This window comes from Salmo trutta, unplaced genomic scaffold, assembly GCF_901001165.1.
Source record: "Salmo trutta unplaced genomic scaffold, fSalTru1.1, whole genome shotgun sequence".
NCBI classification, from domain to species: Eukaryota; Metazoa; Chordata; class Actinopteri; order Salmoniformes; family Salmonidae; genus Salmo; species Salmo trutta.
Window position 1 is genome coordinate 19,840 of NW_021822716.1, and position 20,075 is coordinate 39,914.

General features: G+C 48.5%; 1 pseudogene; it reads right to left on the minus strand.

The window, feature by feature from the left end:
• The window catches only part of LOC115183982 (neuroserpin-like), a 40,784-nt pseudogene that overhangs the window by 8,900 nt on the left and 11,809 nt on the right, over positions 1-20,075 (minus strand).

A 20,075-nucleotide genomic window follows, 5' to 3' on the forward strand; every position in this document is an offset into this window, starting at 1 on the left:
GTCACCAGGACATATACAGAATACTACCCTCCACAGCATAACCTTCACTATGTCACCAGGACATATACAGGATACTACCCTCCACAACATAACCTTCACTATGTCACCAGGACATATACAGGATACTACCCTCCACAGCATAACCTTCACTATGTCACCAGGACATATACAGGATACTACCCTCCACAACATAACCTTCACTATGTCACCAGGACATATACAGAATACTACCCTCCACAGCATAACCTTCACTATGTCACCAGGACATATACAGGATACTACCCTCCACAGCATAACCTTCACTATGTCACCAGGACATATACAGGATACTACCCTCCACAACATAACCTTCACTATGTCACCAGGACATATACAGGATACTACCCTCCACAGCATAACCTTCACTCCAAATCAAAACTCCAAAAACACAAACTGATTTTGGACAAAACTACCTGGAAGGATTCCTACTTCCAAAGATTCTTATTTCCAAGCTATACAGCAAATTCAGTGGCAAACAAACAACAGAAACAGAGTATTACTTCCGGTCCGGAGCGAGCAGTCGCACTTCGCTTCGCTCCACAGGTAATATTACACTTCATTACATTACAACGGTTTGGTTTGTTTGATCTGAGCAATTTTTCTTAGCTATCAAAGATAATTGTGTAGTTTAGAGTAATTAGAGTAATTATCGAGGCTAGCTATTTTTTTTCGTCCTCCTAACGTAGTCAACACTGCTAGCTAGCTAGTCAACACTGCTAGCTAGCCAACCTCTACCGACTAGCAGCACTGTAGAAACTATTACATTACAACGGAACGACTTGATTAGTGTAGTGTTAGTGTTAGTTAGCTAGCTACATAGTTGTCTTTGCTGTCTTTGTATCTAAGATAATTGTGTAGTTTAGAGTAATTATCGAGGTTAGCTAGCCAGCCGCAACGCGACGCCTTGTCCAGACTCCAGACTTAGTCAACACACCTAGTCATCAAACCCACTGCTAGCTAGTGGGTTTGCTAGCTAGCCAACCGTTACCGACTAGCAGCGCTGTAGATACTAATACATTACAACGGAACGATTTGACTAGTGCAGTGTTAGCTAGCTAGCTACATAGTTGTCTTTGTCATAGCTTGATAATTGTGTAGTTTAGTAATTATCGAGGTTAGCTAGCCAGCTATTTCCGTCCCCCGCGACGCCATTGTTCCATACCTAGCCAACTATTACCGACGAGCAGCATTGTAGAAACTAAATACATTACAAAGGAACGTCTTGATTAGTGTTATGTTAGCTAGCTACAAAGTTGCTTTTGTATCATGACAAGGTGTAGTACTGAAACTATCGAGGTTACCTAGCCAGCTACACGTTCAAACAAAGTCAACAACGCAGCCACTGCTAGCTAGCCTACTCCACCAGCCAGCAGTACTGTATCATTTTCATCATTTTAGTCAATAAGATTTTCGCAACGTAAGCTTAACTTTCTGAACATTCGAGACGTGTAGTCCACTTGTCATTCTAATCTCCTTTGCATTAGCGTAGCCTCTTCTGTAGCTTGTCAACTATGTGTCTGTCTATCCCTGTTCTCTCCCCTCTGCGCAGGCCATACAAACACTTCACACCGCGTGGCCGCTGCCACTCTAACCTGGTGGTCCCAGCGCGCACGACCCACGTGGAGTTCGAGGTGTCCGGCAGCCTCTGGAACTGCCGGTCTGCGGCCAACAAGGCTGAGTTCATCTCAGCCTATGCTACCCTCCAGTCCCTAGACTTCCTGGCGCTGACGGAAACATGGATTACCTCAGATAACACTGCTACTCCTACTGCTCTCTCCTCGTCTGCCCACGTGTTCTCGCATACCCCTAGAGCATCGAGCCAGCGGGGTGGTGGCACTGGAATCCTCATCTCTCCCAAGTGGACATTCTCTCTTTCTCCCCTGACCCATCTGTCTATCTCCTCATTTGAATTCCATGCTGTCACAGTTACCAGCCCTTTCAAGCTTAACATCCTTATCATTTATCGCCCTCCAGGTTCCCTTGGAGAGTTCATCAATGAGCTTGACGCCTTGATAAGTTCCTTTCCTGAGGATGGCTCACCTCTCACAGTTCTGGGTGACTTTAACCTCCCCACGTCTAACTTTGACTCATTCCTCTCTGCCTCCTTCTTTCCACTCCTCTCCTCTTTTGACCTCACCCTCTCACCTTCCCCCCCTACTCACAAGGCAGGCAATACGCTTGACCTCATCTTTACTAGATGCTGTTCTTCCACTAATCTCATTGCAACTCCCCTCCAAGTCTCCGACCACTACCTTGTATCCTTTTCCCTCTCGCTCTCATCCAACACTTCTCACTCTGCCCCTACTCGGATGGTATTGCGCCGTCCCAACCTTCGCTCTCTCTCTCCCATCCTATCATCTCTTCCCTCTGCTCAAACCTTCTCCAACCTATCTCCTGATTCTGCCTCCTCAACCCTCCTCTCCTCCCTTTCTGCATCCTTTGATTTTCTCTGTCCCCTATCCTCCAGGCCGGCTCGGTCCTCCCCTCCTGCTCCGTGGTTCGACGACTCACTGCGAGCTCACAGAACAGGGCTCCGGGCAGCCGAGCGGAAATGGAGGAAAACTTGCCTCCCTGCGGACCTGGCATCCTTTCACTCCCTCCTCTCTACATTTTCCTTTTCTGTCTCTGCTGCTAAAGCCACTTTCTACCACTCTAAATTCCAAGCATCTGCCTCTAACCCTAGGAAGCTCTTTGCTACCTTCTCCTCCCTCCTGAATCCTCCTCCCCCTCCCCCCCTCCTCCCTCTCTGCGGATGACTTCGTCAACCATTTTGAAAAGAAGGTTGATGACATCCGATCCTCGTTTGCTATGTCAAACGACACCGCTGGTCCTGCTCACACTGCCCTACCCTGTGCTTTGACCTCTTTCTCCCCTCTCTCTCCAGATGAAATCTCGCGTCTTGTGACGGCCGGCCGCCCAACAACCTGCCACTTGACCCTATCCCCTCCTCTCTTCTCCAGACCATTTCCGGAGACCTTCTCCCCTACCTCACCTCGCTCATCAACTCATCCTTGACCGCTGGCTACGTCCCTTCCGTCTTCAAGAGAGCGAGAGTTGCACCCCTTCTGAAAAAACCTACACTCGATCCCTCCGATGTCAACAACTACAGACCAGTATCCCTTCTTTCTTTTCTCTCCAAAACTCTTGAACATGCCGTCCTTGGCCAGCTCTCCTGCTATCTCTCTTAGAATGACCTTCTTGATCCTAATCAGTCAGGTTTCAAGACTGGGCATTCAACTGAGACTGCTCTTCTCTGTGCCACGGAGGCTCTCCGCACTGCTAAAGCTAACTCTCTCTCTTCTGCTCTCATCCTTCTAGACCTATCTGCTGCCTTTGATACTGTGAACCATCAGATCCTCCTCTCCACCCTCTCCGAGCTGGGCATCTCCGGCGCGGCCAACACTTGGATTGCGTCCTACCTGACAGGTCGCTCCTACCAGGTGGCGTGGCAAGAATCTGTCTCCGCACCATGTGCTCTCACCACTGGTGTCCCCCAGGGCTCTGTTCTAGGCCCTCTCCTATTCTCACTATACACCAAGTCACTTGGCTCTGTCATATCCTCACATGGTCTCTCCTATCATTGCTATGCAGACGACACACAATTAATCTTCTCCTTTCCCCCTTCTGATAACCAGGTGGCGAATCGCATCTCTGCATGTCTGGCAGACATATCAGTGTGGATGACGGATCACCACCTCAAGCTGAACCTCGGCAAGACGGAGCTGCTCTTCCTCCCGGGGAAGGACTGCCCGTTCCATGATCTCGCCATCACGGTTGACAACTCCCTTGTGTCCTCCTCCCAGAGTGCTAAGAACCTTGGCGTGACCCTGGACAACACCCTGTCGTTCTCCACTAACATCAAGGCGGTGACCCGATCCTGTATGTTCATGCTCTACAACATTCGCAGAGTACGACCCTGCCTCACACAGGAAGCGGCGCAGGTCCTAGTCCAGGCACTTGTCATCTCCCGTCTGGATTACTGCAACTCGCTGTTGGCTGGGCTCCCTGCCTGTGCCATTAAACCCCTACAACTCATCCAGAACGCCGCAGCCCGTCTGGTGTTCAACCTTCCCAAGTTCTCTCACGTCACCCCGCTCCTCCGCTCTCTCCACTGGCTTCCAGTTGAAGCTCGCATCCGCTACAAGTCCATGGTGCTTGCCTACGGAGCTGTGAGGGGAACGGCACCTCCGTACCTTCAGGCTCTGATCAGGCCCTACACCCAAACAAGGGCACTGCGTTCATCCACCTCTGGCCTGCTCGCCTCCCTACCTCTGAGGAAGCACAGTTCCCGCTCAGCCCAGTCAAAATTGTTCACTGCTCTGGCACCCCAATGGTGGAACAAGCTCCCTCATGACGCCAGGACAGCAGAGTCAATCACCACCTTCCGGAGACACCTGAAACCCCACCTCTTTAAGGAATACCTGGGATAGGATAAAGTAATCCTTCTAACCCCCCCCCTTAAAAGATTTAGATGCACTATTGTAAAGTGGTTGTTCCACTGGATATCATAAGGTGAATGATGCACCAATTTGTAAGTCGCTCTGGATAAGAGCGTCTGCTAAATGACTTAAATGTAAATGTGAATGTTAAAACAACATCCAACCTGGAACTGAATGAGTAATGTTTAGTCTGAAGCTACTTTTAAAGCCAAGAAGAAAAATACATTACAATGATATATTTTACTTTATAAGGACTGAATGCTAAGTTAAGGCGACCAAGCTTGCTAGGACAGACCAGATCTGACTGTAACTTCAATTAGCACTGAGGTGTAAAGTGAGAGGTGTCAAAGCCCTTGAGCCCAACAACGGCAGGAGAGTTTCACAGCCTCCCCCGCCCAAATGCAGAGGCCTTTGAAGCTCCTTCCCGCTGTTCAGAGATCATTACAATACAGTATCCTCTGGATGTAAAACATGAGAAGGAACGAAAAGAGCACAAAAAAGTAGCTTCTTCTGGAAAATCAAGAGCCATTTTTTGCTGACTATTATAAAAATCTGTTAACACTATTATAAAAATGGAACGTAACCAACTTACTCTTCCGCACAGACCATCCCCTGGCACAGTGCTATATTAACCAGACCATCCCCTGGCACAGTGCTATATTAACCAGACCATCCCCTGGCATGGTGCTATATTAACCAGACCATCCCCTGGCACAGTGCTATATTAACCAGACCATCCCCTGGCATGGTGCTATATTAACCAGACCATCCCCTGGCACAGTGCTATATTAACCAGACCATCCCCTGGCAAAGTGCTATATTAACCAGACCATCCCCTGGCACAGTGCTATATTAACCAGACCATCCCCTGGCATGGTGCTATATTAACCAGACCATCCCCTGGCACAGTGCTATATTAACCTGACCATCCCCTGGCACAGTGCTATATTAACCAGACCATCCCCTGGCACAGTGCTATATTAACCAGACCATCCCCTGGCACAGTGCTATATTAACCAGACCATCCCCTGGCATGGTGCTATATTAACCAGACCATCCCCTGGCACAGTGCTATATTAACCAGACCATCCCCTGGCATGGTGCTATATTAACCAGACCATCCCCTGGCATGGTGCTATATTAACCAGACCATCCCCTGGCACAGTGCTATATTAACCAGACCATCCCCTGGCATGGCACAGTGCTATATTAACCAGACCATCCCCTGGCATGGTGCTATATTAACCAGACCATCCCCTGGCACAGTGCTATATTAACCAGACCATCCCCTGGCACAGTGCTATATTAACCAGACCATCCCCTGGCATGGTGCTATATTAACCAGACCATCCCCTGGCACGGTGCTATATTAACCAGACCATCCCCTGGCACAGTGCTATATTAACCAGACCATCCCCTGGCACAGTGCTATATTAACCAGACCATCCCCTGGCACAGTGCTATATTAACCAGACCATCCCCTGGCACGGTGCTATATTAACCAGACCATCCCCTGGCATGGTGCTATATTAACCAGACCATCCCCTGGCACAGTGCTATATTAACCAGACCATCCCCTGGCATGGTGCTATATTAACCAGACCATCCCCTGGCACAGTGCTATATTAACCAGACCATCCCCTGGCATGGTGCTATATTAACCAGACCATCCCCTGGCACAGTGCTATATTAACCAGACCATCCCCTGGCAAAGTGCTATATTAACCAGACCATCCCCTGGCACAGTGCTATATTAACCAGACCATCCCCTGGCATGGTGCTATATTAACCAGACCATCCCCTGGCACAGTGCTATATTAACCTGACCATCCCCTGGCACAGTGCTATATTAACCAGACCATCCCCTGGCACAGTGCTATATTAACCAGACTATCCCCTGGCACAGTGCTATATTAACCAGACCATCCCCTGGCATGGTGCTATATTAACCAGACCATCCCCTGGCACAGTGCTATATTAACCAGACCATCCCCTGGCACAGTGCTATATTAACCAGACCATCCCCTGGCATGGTGCTATATTAACCAGACCATCCCCTGGCACAGTGCTATATTAACCAGACCATCCCCTGGCATGGCACAGTGCTATATTAACCAGACCATCCCCTGGCATGGTGCTATATTAACCAGACCATCCCCTGGCACAGTGCTATATTAACCAGACCATCCCCTGGCACAGTGCTATATTAACCAGACCATCCCCTGGCATGGTGCTATATTAACCAGACCATCCCCTGGCACGGTGCTATATTAACCAGACCATCCCCTGGCACAGTGCTATATTAACCAGACCATCCCCTGGCACAGTGCTATATTAACCAGACCATCCCCTGGCACAGTGCTATATTAACCAGACCATCCCCTGGCACGGTGCTATATTAACCAGACCATCCCCTGGCATGGTGCTATATTAACCAGACCATCCCCTGGCACAGTGCTATATTAACCAGACCATCCCCTGGCACAGTGCTATATTAACCAGACCATCCCCTGGCACAGTGCTATATTAACCAGACCATCCCCTGGCACAGTGCTATATTAACCAGACCATCCCCTGGCATGGTGCTATATTAACCAGACCATCCCCTGGCACAGTGCTATATTAACCAGACCATCCCCTGGCACAGTGCTATATTAACCAGACCATCCCCTGGCACAGTGCTATATTAACCAGACCATCCCCTGGCATGGCACAGTGCTATATTAACCAGACCATCCCCTGGCACAGTGCTATATTAACCAGACCATCCCCTGGCACAGTGCTATATTAACCAGACCATCCCCTGGCACAGTGCTATATTAACCAGACCATCCCCTGGCATGGTGCTATATTAACCAGACCATCCCCTGGCATGGTGCTATATTAACCAGACCATCCCCTGGCATGGCACAGTGCTATATTAACCAGACCATCCCCTGGCATGGCACAGTGCTATATTAACCAGACCATCCCCTGGCATGGCACAGTGCTATATTAACCAGACCATCCCCTGGCATGGTGCTATATTAACCAGACCATCCCCTGGCATGGTGCTATATTAACCAGACCATCCCCTGGCACAGTGCTATATTAACCAGACCATCCCCTGGCATGGCACAGTGCTATATTAACCAGACCATCCCCTGGCATGGCACAGTGCTATATTAACCAGACCATCCCCTGGCATGGCACAGTGCTATATTAACCAGACCATCCCCTGGCACAGTGCTATATTAACCAGACCATGCCCTGGCATGACACAGTGCTATATTAACCAGACCATCCCCTGGCACAGTGCTATATTAACCAGACCATCCCCTGGCATGACACAGTGCTATATTAACCAGACCATCCCCTGGCACGACACAGTGCTATATTAACCAGACCATCCCCTGGCATGGCACAGTGCTATATTAACCAGACCATCCCCTGGCATGGCACAGTGCTATATTAACCAGACCATCCCCTGGCATGGCACAGTGCTACATTAACCAGACCATCCCCTGGCATGGCACAGTGCTATATTAACCAGACCATCCCCTGGCATGGCACAGTGCTATATTAACCAGACCATCCCCTGGCATGGCACAGTGCTATATTAACCAGACCATCCCCTGGCATGGTACAGTGCTATATTAACCAGACCATCCCCTGGCATGGCACAGTGCTATATTAACCAGACCATCCCCTGGCACAGTGCTATATAAACCAGACCATCCCCTGGTACAGTGCTATATTAACACACTACTCCTCTGTTAAGAGGTGGTGTGCTTGCGATGGGTGGAAACTCAGGACACGAGACAACGAGGACTCTGTCAATCTGTACAAGTCTGGAACTGTAATGGTACAGGGCAATCCCAAACAGTTTCATCTGGACTTTCACATAATCAAAGAGATATCTCAGCAGGTTAAGCTCTGTCTTGAGAAAGATACCCCCACATGAGCGGGTCAGACCAGACCTCTTCATTATATAACCCCCAGACCTCTTCATTATATAACTCCCACAGACCTCTTCATTATATAACCCCCCCAGACCTCTTCATTATATAACCCCCCAGACCTCTTCATTATATAACCCCCCAGACCTCTTCATTATATAACCCCCCAGACCTCTTCATTATATAACCCCCAGACCTCTTCATTATATAAACCCCAGACCTCTTCATTATATAACCCCCCAGACCTCTTCATTATATACACCCACAGACCTCTTCATTATATAACCCCACAGACCTCTTCATTATATAACCCCACAGACCTCTTCATTATATAACCCCCCAGACCTCTTCATTATATAACCCCCAGACCTCTTCATTATATAACCCCACAGACCTCTTCATTATATAACCCCCCAGACCAGCAACCCCCAGACCTCTTCATTATATAACCCCCCAGACCTCTTCATTATATAACCCCCAGACCTCTTCATTATATAACCCCCAGACCTCTTCATTATATAACCCCCCAGACCCCTTCATTATATAACCCCCAGACCTCTTCATTATATAACCCCCCAGACCCCTTCATTATATAACCCCCCAGACCTCTTCATTATATAACCCCACAGACCTCTTCATTATATAACCCCCACAGACCTCTTCATTATATAACCCCCCAGACCTCTTCATTATATAACCCCCCAGACCTCTTCATTATATAACCCCCCAGACCTCTTCATTATATAACCCCCCAGACCTCTTCATTATATAACCCCCCAGACCTCTTCATTATATAACCCCCAGACCTCTTCATTATATAACCCCCCAGACCTCTTCATTATATAACCCCCAGACCTCTTCATTATATAACCCCCAGACCTCTTCATTATATAACCCCCAGACCTCTTCATTATAACCCCCAGACCTCTTCATTATAACCCCCAGACCTCTTCATTATATAACCCCCCAGACCTCTTCATTATATAACCCCCCAGACCTCTTCATTATATAACCCCCCAGACCTCTTCATTATATAACCCCCAGAACTCTTCATTATATAACCCCTAAGACCTCTTCATTATATAACCCCCCAGACCTCTTCATTATATAACCCCACAGACCTCTTCATTATATAACCCCCCAGACCTCTTCATTATATAACCCCACAGACCAGCCACCCCAGACCTCTTCATTATATAACCCCCCAGACCTCTTCATTATATAACCCCCAGACCTCTTCATTATATAACCCCCAGACCTCTTCATTATATAACCCCCAGACCAGCCACCCCAGACCTCTTCATTATATAACCCCAAGACCCCTTCATTCCAATCTAGGAACTATCTCAAAACATGGAATGTGTTAATACATCTAGAATCCTCTCCATTGGAATGTGTTAATAATTCTAGAGTCCTCTCCATTGGAATGTGTTAATACATCTAGAATCCTCTCCATTGGAATGTGTTAATAATTCTAGAGTCCTCTCCATTGGAATGTGTTAATAATTCTAGAATCCTCTCCATTGGAATGTGTTAATAATTCGAGAATCCTCTCCATTGGAATGTGTTAATAATTCTAGAATCCTCTCCATTGGAATGTGTTAATAATTCTAGAATCCTCTCCATTGGAATGTGTTAATACATCTAGAGTCCTCTCCATTGGAATGTGTTAATAATTCTAGAATCCTCTCCATTGGAATGTGTTAATAATTCTAGAATCCTCTCCATTGGAATGTGAGACATGTTGGACAATGACTCGGGTCCTCTGTTGTCAAATCTAATCAAAGTTTATTTGTCATGTGCGCCGAATACAACAGGTGTAGACCTTACAGTTAAATGCTGAATACAACAGGTGTAGACCTCACAGGGAAATGCTTACTTACAGGCCCTAACCAAGAGTGCAATTTTTAAGTAAAAAATGGGTATTAGGTGAACAGTAGATAAGTAAATAAAAACAACAGTAAAAAGACAGTGAAAAATAACAGTAGTGAGGCTATAATAACAGTAGTGAGGCTATAATAACAGTAGTGAGGCTATAATAACAGTAGTGAGGCTATAATAACAGTAGTGAGGCTATAATAACAGTAGTGAGGCTATAATTACAGTAGGGAGGCTATAATTACAGTAGGGAGGCTATAATAACAGTAGTGAGGCTATAATAACAGTAGTGAGGCTATAATAACAGTAGTGAGGCTATAATAACAGTAGTGAGGCTATAATAACAGTAGTGAGGCTATAATAACAGTAGTGAGGCTATAATAACAGTAGTGAGGCTATAATAACAGTAGTGAGGCTCCCAAAAGGTAAAGAACCTCTCACATGGCCACGCCTGCTCCCACGCCTGCTCCCACGCCTGCTCTCATTGGGTAAGCATTGTCTGTGGCTCCTCCATAAACCCAACACAGAGGGCAGGTTGTGAGGGGAGTGAGGGGGAGGTGGATGGGGGGATTATCTGTGTAATATTGACACCTGTGTGACCTTATGAGTTGTGGGAGCAGAGCTGTTCTCTTAAAGCAGCCTGCCGTCTGTAGACAGACTGGGGAGAGAGGGAGGGGGGTTAGACAGACTGGGGAGAGGGGGGGTAGACAGACTGGGGAGAGAGGGGGGGGTAGACAGACGGGAGAGAGGGAGGGGGTAGACAGACTGGGGAGAGAGGGAGGGGGTAGACAGACTGGGGAGAGAGGGAGGGGGTAGACAGACTGGGGAGAAGGGGGGGGGGGGGTAGCCAGACTGGGGAGAGGGGGGGGTAGCCAAACTGGGGAGAGGGGGGTAGACAGGGAGGGGGGGTAGACAGACTGGGGAGAGAGGGAGGGGTAGACAGACTGGGGAGAGAGGGAGGGGGGGGTAGACAGACTGGGTAGAGAGGGAGGGGGGGTAGACAGACTGGGTAGAGAGGGAGGGGGGGTAGACAGACTGGGGAGAGAGGGAAGGGGGTAGACAGACTGGGGAGAGAGGGAGGGAGGGGGGTAGACAGACTGGGGAGAGAGGGAGGGAGGGGGGTAGACAGACTGGGGAGAGAGGGAGAAGGGGGTAGACAGACTGGGGAGAGAGGGGGGGTAGGCAGACTGGGGAGAGAGGGGGGGTAGACAGACTGGGGAGAGAGGGAGGGGGGGTAGACAGACTGGGGAGAGAGGGAGGGAGGGGGGTAGACAGACTGGGGAGAGAGGGAGGGAGGGGGTAGACAGACTGGGGAGAGAGGGAGAAGGGGGTAGACAGACTGGGGAGAGAGGGGGGGTAGGCAGACTGGGGAGAGAGGGAGGGGGGGTAGACAGACTGGGGAGAGAGGGAGGGGGGGTAGACAGACTGGGGAGAGAGGGAGGGAGGGGGGTAGACAGACTGGGGAGAGAGGGAGAAGGGGGTAGACAGAGTGGGGAGAGAGGGAGAGGGGGGGTAAGGGTAGACAGAGTGGGGAGAGAGGGAGGGTAAGGGTAGACAGAGTGGGGAGAGAGGGAGAGGGGGGGTAAGGGTAGACAGAGTGGGGAGAGAGGGAGAGGGGGGTAAGGGTAGACAGAGTGGGGAGAGAGGGAGAGGGGGGTAATGGTAGACAGAGTGGGGAGAGAGGGAGAGGGGGGTAATGGTAGACAGAGTGGGGAGAGAGGGAGAGGGGGGTAATGGTAGACAGAGTGGGGAGAGAGGGAGAGGGGGGTAATGGTAGACAGAGTGGGGAGAGAGGGAGAGGGGGGGTAATGGTAGACAGAGTGGGGAGTGAGGGAGAGGGGGAGTAAGGGTAGACAGAGTGGGGAGAGCGAGGGGGGTAAGGGTAGACAGAGTGGGAAGATAGGGAGAGGGGGGTAATGGTAGACAGAGTGGGGAGTGAGGGAGAGGGGGAGTAAGGGTAGACAGAGTGGGGAGAGCGAGCGAGGGGGGTAATGGTAGACAGAGTGGGGAGAGAGGGAGAGGGGGAGTAAGGGTAGACAGAGTGGGGAGAGTGAGGGGGGTAAGGGTAGACAGACTGGGGAGAAAGACTGATGCCAGCAGATTACAAACCCCAGGCACTTTAAAGTAATTTCTGTTTAATCTTCACAGCTTCTAAAATCAATAGAATTAAACCTGTTGTCCTTTGAAAACAACACGACTGATCCTAAATCACCACTAATATACCGTAGCTGACATTTCCACATTCAGAACGTCACGTCATTCTCCACCTCAGACACTTTAGTCCTCAATGCCCTTTAAACCCAACACACTTCCAGACTTGTACCCGAAACACACTTCCAGACTTGTACCCGAAACACACTTCCAGACTTGTACCCGAAACACACTTCCAGACTGCTACCCGAAACATACTTCCAGACTGCTACCCGAAACACACTTCCAGACTTGTACCCGAAACACACTTCCAGACTTGTACCCGAAACACACTTCCAGACTTGTACCCGAAACACACTTCCAGACTGCTACCCGAAACACACTTCCAGACTGCTACCCGAAACACACTTCCAGACTGCTACCCGAAACACACTTCCAGACTGCTACCCGAAACACACTTCCAGACTTGTACCCGAAACACACTTCCAGACTGCTACCCGAAACACAATTCCAGACTGCTACCTGAAACACACTTCAAGAATTTTAACTGACATCGCAACTTCAAAGACATTCCTACATTTCTATGTACATGTCTACTTGACAAACTTTCTGAACAGGTCCTTATGATCACACACTTTTGAAAGAGTGGAGTATGGCAGTAGAACGTTGAGCAGAACATGTAGGTAAGGAGGAGAGAACACAGAGGACAGAGAGCTGTGTTAGGGCTGAGAGAACACAGAGGACAGAGAGCTGTGTTAGGTTTGAGAGAACACAGAGGACAGAGAGCTGTGTTAGGGATGAGAGAACACAGAGGACAGAGTGCTGTGTTAGGGATGAGAGAACACAGAGGACAGAGTGCTGTGTTAGGGATGAGAGAACACAGAGGACAGAGTGCTGTGTTAGGGATGAGAGAACACAGAGGACAGAGAGCTGTGTTAGGGCTGAGAGAACACAGAGAGCTGTGTTAGGGCTGAGAGAACACAGAGGACAGAGAGCTGTGTTAGGGCTGAGAGAACACAGAGGACAGAGAGCTGTGTTAGGGCTGAGAGAACACAGAGGACAGAGAGCTGTGTTAGGGCTGAGAGAACACAGAGGACAGAGAGCTGTGTTAGGGCTGAGACAACACAGAGGACAGAGAGCTGTGTTAGGGCTGAGAGAACACAGAGGACAGAGAGCTGTGTTAGGGCTGAGAGAACACAGAGGACAGAGAGCTGTGTTAGGGCTGAGAGAACACAGAGGACAGAGAGCTGTGTTAGGGCTGAGAGAACACAGAGGACAGAGAGCTGTGTTAGGGATAAGAGAACAGAGGACAGAGAGCTGTGTTAGGGATAAGAGAACAGAGGACAGAGAGCTGTGTTAGGGCTGAGAGAACACAGAGGACAGAGAGCTGTGTTAGGGCTGAGAGATCACAGAGGACAGAGAGCTGTGTTAGGGCTGAGAGAACACAGAGGACAGAGAGCTGTGTTAGGGCTGAGAGAACACAGAGGACACAGAGCTGTGTTAGGGCTGAGAGAACACAGAGAGCTGTGTTAGGGCTTAGAGAACAGAGAGCTGTGTTAGGGCTGAGAGAACACAGATGACAGAGAGCTGTGTTAGGGCTGAGAGAACACAGAGAGCTGTGTTAGGGTTGAGAGAACACAGAGGACAGAGAGCTGTGTTAGGGCTGAGAGAACACAGAGGACAGAGAGCTGTGTTAGGGCTGAGAGAACACAGAGGACAGAGAGCTGTGTTAGGGCTGAGAGAACACAGAGGACAGAGAGCTATGTTAGGGCTGAGAGAACACAGAGGACACAGAGCTGTGTTAGGGCTGAGAGAACACAGAGGACAGAGAGCTGTGTTAGGGCTGAGAGAACACAGAGAGCTGTGTTAGGGTTTAGAGAACACAGAGGACAGAGAGCTGTGTTAGGGCTGAGAGAACACAGATGACAGAGAGCTGTGTTAGGGCTGAGAGAACACAGAGAGCTGTGTTAGGGTTGAGAGAACACAGAGGACAGAGAGCTGTGTTAGGGCTGAGAGAACACAGAGGACACAGTGCTGTGTTAGGGCTGAGAGAACACAGAGGACAGAGAGCTGTGTTAGGGCTGAGAGAACACAGAGGACAGAGAGCTGTGTTAGGGCTGAGAGAACACAGAGGACAGAGAGCTGTGTTAGGGCTGAGAGAACACAGAGGACAGAGAGCTGTGTTAGGTTTGAGAGAACACAGAGCTGTGGACCATTCCACTGCTCGTCTCTGTGTGAGCTACGTGCTGCTGATCAGAGAGATGGATACTAGGCCTCAGTGATAACAACAAGTACAGCTCTCATACTTTCTGAGAGGTATTCTCTGGGTATCATTCTGTGTCGCTTTAAAGTCATTTGCCCCCTTATTCCTCCCACCACACACGCGCAGACACAATCTGATATTCAAGAACGTCCTTCAGAAACAGGCCTCCCGGGGAGGGATTTCAGTGAGACACCAGGAGGATGTCAAAACCATCACTGTCACAACTCGTGTGTGCATCTTCCCACTCCAACGCTTCAACTATCTCCGTCAGTATACCGTCACTGCCTTTTAAATACAGCTCATCGTTTTCACAAGGGCTTTGTCAATCAAGTGGACTGAAGTCTTGCCTCAAAGTCAGGAGAATTTCACCATCAGGGCTGCCATTAAGTGAGGTAAAGTGGGTTTGTTGTTATGGATTCCTTCCTGTTGTAGTGTTCTGATATGAAAGGAGAAGAGCCGACACAATTCAACAAGATGATTGTCCCCTGGCTCCACCCAAAGAAATAATCAACATGAAACATTGTGTGGGAAATAAAGACACGGAGAGAGAAACAAGAGAGAGATACGGAGAGAGAAACAAGAGAGAGATACGGAGAGAGAAACAAGACAGAAAAGAGAGAGATATGGAGAGAGAAACAAGAGAGAGAGATACGGAGAAAGAAACAAGAGAGAAAAGAGAGAGATATGGAGAGAGAAACAAGAGAGAGAGATACGGAGAAAGAAACAAGAGAGAAAAGAGAGAGATATGGAGAGAGGAGTAGAGAGAGAGAGAGATGGAGAGAGGAGTAGAGAGAGATAAACCACGTTACCATCCACAGATTTTATGCAAGTAAAGTCATTCTGTATCAAAACAATCATGACAGCTGTGATGGAAACAGGACGGTTTGGTACAATGGTATAAATGCCAACAAATAATTCCTTCACTCGACATGGTGTGATCTTTTTGTGTCCATAAAATTAATTATGTGCTTTTGTTCACCTGACTTAGAATTCCTCACTATCAAATGCCGACCGCATTATCTACCAAGAGAATTCTCTTCGATCATAATCACAGTCGTGTATATCCCCCCCCAAGCAGACACATCGACGGCCCTGAATGAACTTCATTGGACTCTATGTAAACTGGAAACCACATATCCTGAGACTGCATTTATTGTAGCCAGGGATTTTAACAAGGCTTATCTGAAAACATGGCTCCCCAAATTATATCAGCATATCCATTGTGCTACCAGGAGTAGCAAAACCCTGGATCATTGTTATTCTAACTTCTGCGACGTATATAAGGCCCTCCCCCGCCCTCCCTTTGGAAAATCTGACCACGACTCCATTTTGTTGCTTCCAGCCTATAGACAGAAACTAAAACAGGAAGCTCCCGCCCTCAGGTCTGTTCAACGCTGGTCCGACCAATCGGATTCCACGCTTTAAGATCGCTTCGATCACGTGGACTGGGATATGTTCCGCATTGTTGCGAACAACAACATTGACGAATACGCTGATTCGGTGAGCGAGTTCATTAACAAGTGCATCGGTGATGTTGTACCCAAAGCGTTTATTAAAACATTCCTCAACCAGAAACCGCGGATTGATGGCAGCATACGCGCAAAACTGAACGAGCGAAGGAAACATGACCAAATACAAACAGCGTAGTTATTCCCTCCGCAAGGCAATCAAACAAGCTCAGCGTCAGTATAGAGACAAAGTGGAGTCGCAATTCAACGGCTCAGACACGAGAGGTATGTGGCAGGGTCTACAGTCAATCACGGACTACAAAAGGAAAACCAGCCCCGTCGCGGACCACGATGCCTTACTCCCAGACAGACTAAACAACTTTTTTCCCCTGACACGGCCCGCTACCAAAACCTGCGGGCTCTCCTTCACTGCAGCCAATGTGAGTAAAACATTTAAACGTGTTAACCCTCGCAAGGCTGCCGGCCCAGACGGCATCCCCGGCCGCGTCCTCAGAGCATGCGCAGACCAGCATGCGCAGACCAGCTGGCTGGTGTGTTTACAGACATATTCAATCAATCCTTATCCCAGTCTGCTGTCCCCACATGCTTCAAGAGGGCCACCCTTGTTCCTGTTCCCAAGAAAGCAAAGGTAACTGAGCTAAATGACTACCGCCCCGTAGCACTCACTTCCATCATCATGAAGTGCTTTGAGAGACTAGTCAAGGACCATATCACCTCCACCCTACCTGACACCCTAGACCCACTCCAATTTGCTTACCACCAAAATAGGTCCACAGACGATACAATCACCATCACACTGCACACTGACCTATCCCATCTGGACAAGAGGAATACCTATGTAAGAATGCTGTTCATCGATTACAGCTCAGCATTTAACACCATAGTACCCTCCAAACTTGTCATTAAGCTCGAGACCCTGGGTCTCAACCCCTACTTCCTGACGGGCCGCCGCCCAGGTGGTGAGGGTAGGTCACAACATCTCCACACCGCTGATCCTCAACACTGGGGTCCCACAAGGGTGCGTTCTCAGCCCCCTCCTGTACTCCCTGTTCACCCATGACTGCGTGGCCATGCACGCCTCCAACTCAATCATCAAGTTTGCAGACGACACTACAGTGGTAGGCTTGATTACCAACAACGACGAGACGGCCTACAGGGAGGAGGTGAGGGCCCTCGGAGTGTGGTGTCAGGAAAATAACCTCACACTCAATGTCAACAAAACAAAGGAGATGATCGTGGACTTCAGGACACAGCAGAGGGAGAAGCCCCCTGTCCACATCGACGGGACAGTAGTGGAGAGGGTGGAGAGTTTTAAGTTCCTCGGCATACACATCACGGACAAACTGAAATGGTCCACCCACACAGACAGCGTGGTGAAGAAGGCGCAGCAGCGCCTCTTCAACCTCAGGAGGCTGAAGAAATTCGGCTCGTCACCAAAAACACTCAAACTTTTACAGATGCACAATGGAGAGCATCCTGTTGGGCTGTATCACCGCCTGGTACGGCAGCTGCTCCGCCCATAACCGGAAGGCTCTCCAGAGGGTAGTGAGGTCTGCACAACGCATCACCGGGTGCAAACTACCTGCCCTCCAGGACACCTACACCACCCGATGTCACAGGAAGGCCAAAAAGATCATCAAGGACAACAACCACCCGAGCCACTGCCTGTTCACCCTGCTATCATCCAGAAGGCGAGGTCAGTACAGGTGCATCAAAGCTGGGACCGAGACACTGAAAAACAGCTTCTATCTCAAGGCCATCAGACTGTTAAACAGCCATCACTAACATTGAGTGGCTGCTGCCAACATACTGACTCATCTCTAGCCACTTTAATAATGGTAAAATTGATGTATTCAATTTATCACTAGCCACTTTGTTATATAAATGTTTACTTACCCTACATTGCTCATCTCATATGTATATACTGTACGCTATACCATCTACTGCATCTTGCATCTTGATGTAATGTATCACTAGCCACTTTAAACGATACCACTTCATACAATGTTTTCATACCCTACATTGCTCATCTCATATGTATATACTGTACTCTATACCATCTATTGCATCTTGCCTATGCCGTTCGGCCATCACTCATTTATATATTTTTATGTACATATTCTTATTCATTCCTTTACACTTGTGTGTGTAAGGTAGTTGTGAAATTGTTAGATTACTTGTTAGATATTACTGCATGGTTGGAACTAGAAGCACAAGCAGTTCGCTACATTCGCATTAGCATCTGCTAACCACGTGTATGTGACCAATAAATTTGATTTGATCTACTTATACTAAAGTATGTGGACACCCCTTCAAATGAGTGGATTCGGGTATTTCAGCCACACTCCTTGCTGACAGGTGTATAAAATCGAGCGCACAGCCATACAATCTCCATAGTCAAACATTGGCAACAGAATGGCCTAACTGAAGAGCTCAGTGACTTTGTGTTTGGCGGATGCCAGGAGATCGCTACCTCCCCGAATGCATAGTGCCAACTGTAAAGTTTGGTGTATTAAAAGATTAATACAATTACACTATGGTATAATTAGGTCCTTCCTTCTCTCTTCCAAACCAAATCCATCCCTTTCCACCACCCACTCCATGTCCCCCCCCTTTACCCATCAGACCCAGTTAATCACCACCCCCCATCTTTTCCCCCCTCCCTTCTTTTATGGCTCCCGAGTGGCGCAGCGGTCTAAGGCACTTCATCTCAGTGCTAAAGGCGTCACTACAGACCCTGGTTTGATTCCAGGTTGTATCACAACCGACAGTGATTGGGAGTCCCATAAGGCGGTGCACAATTTGGCCAGCGTCTACGGGTTAGTGTTTGGCCGGGGTAGGCCGTCATTGTAAATAAGAATTTGTTCTTAACTGTGTTACGGATACAGGTATCCTGTGTATGTATCCGGTGTGTGTGTTTCTTGTCTCTCCTTCTCCCCTCACAGGTGACAATCATCACTCCCCAATCAGAAGACACCTGTTCCTTTTCCCTCAACCTATCACAGCCCCTTTCCCTTGGTTTAAAACCCCAGTCAGTTGTTCTCAATCTCTGTGTGTTCTTGCTCTCTAGCTCTCTCTCTCTCTAGCTCTCTCTCTCTAGCTCTCTCTCTGTGTCCCTAGCTCTACGTCTCTGTGTCGATCTCTTTTGTTTTGCAACTACATGTCACTTTGTCCATCCCACCTGTGAGTATTATTTTGTTAAAGTGTTGACTGTTTGTTTGGTGGGAAAAGGGGGTACTAAGACAAGTCGCCCATGGGCATACATTACCCGTAGGAATACTTTGTCTAAGTACCCTAGTTAGAACTGGGCGGACCACCCACTGTATTTTTGGTTAGTTAGCTAGCTGTTGTGGAAATAGGCTAGTCTAGCTTAGGGGTGTTTTTGATTATTGTTTCTTTGCTTGGGTCCAGCTCAGCCCCTTTTCTCACACCCCATTACCGTGTGTTTAAAATAAACCTTTAGAGTTTGACGGTAGATTTCAGTTGTCTGTGGTTTTTGGTTCTCACTGTTACTTGTCACGATTATAATTTGCATGATATATGTTACGGGTCTCGTTTCCATCCCCCCTAGACTGCAGGGCCAAAAAGTGATTCATAATAACTGACTTACCGAGTTAAATAAAATAAATTCTCAAACACATGTACTTCCTCATCCATTCTCCTTCATTCATATACAACATATACCCAATGTATCTACACACCCATGTTCTCCCACCCTCCTTCCCATATACACCCCCTCCTTCACACTCCCATTCATATTCACCCCCTCCTTCCCATATTCACCCCCTCCTTCACACTCCCATTCATATACACCCCCTCCTTCCCATATTCACCCCCTCCTTCACACTCCCATTCATATACACCCCCTCCTTCCCATATTCACCCCCTCCTTCACACT